Source organism: Ipomoea triloba, chromosome 6 (genome assembly GCF_003576645.1).
Source record: "Ipomoea triloba cultivar NCNSP0323 chromosome 6, ASM357664v1".
Lineage (NCBI taxonomy): Eukaryota > Viridiplantae > Streptophyta > Magnoliopsida > Solanales > Convolvulaceae > Ipomoea > Ipomoea triloba.
In genome coordinates this window covers 5,013,581-5,014,479 of record NC_044921.1, presented here as the reverse complement: position 1 = coordinate 5,014,479, position 899 = coordinate 5,013,581, and positions in this window count along the sequence as shown.

Sequence of the window (899 nt, the reverse complement as noted above, 5' to 3'; positions counted from 1 at the left end):
ACCGTTTGTGGTGGAGGTCTGACGTGTCATCCACTTCCATCCATTTTGAAACCTCCCGCTCAGCACCTCTTCAATATTTTATCTCCATGATATTCTTCTTCTCCAAACTTAGAGTATTTTATCTGCACATGTTGACTAACATTCAGCCTCTTGGAGAAGTGCCGGTTTATCGAGACCATAGAAGATGTCTCGACCACTTGATGTTTCAATCCCATGTATCGAGAGGTCTATCTCTCGAATATTCTTTACGTCTCGAACTCGATAGGTATATCGAGAGGTCCTTACCTCTCGAACTTGGCTTGTGTCTCGAGACTTAGTTGATGTCTCGTAGACCCTTATTCCTCCAGAGTTGTCTCGTGCCTGCTTCTGATCTATCTGTTTGCTTACAACACGAAAACTTCTAAGTTGTTCAAACAAGTTTACCTTAAGCTTAAATATTTCCCGAGTTGAGCTCAAATTACCCGGTTGTATTTTCGCTCTTAGTTTACTTATCGAACTTACATTGTTTTGCCTATGTATCGAGACTTGGGGATTCTTACTTAACAGTTGGTATCATCAAAACCTATTACATGATGTTCCTAATAAGTAGTACCTCTTTGTTTAGCACACTACATTCGGTATTCGGTAACACAATACTATTAAGAAATTTTATTAATAAAAACCAAGAAGCTTGTTTTACAAAGTGTATGAAGTACTTACCAAACATGCAATCCATTTTGCTGGACGACATTGTTTCCTTCCACTCAAAATGCTTGTTGTAGTGACACACCTATTGATATAAGACATAAAATATATGTAAATACTTGACATCACTATATTAATAATAACTATTAATTATTTATAAATTTGCATACGTTTCCATTATCTCTTTAATGTCCTCACGTGATCCGTGACCAATT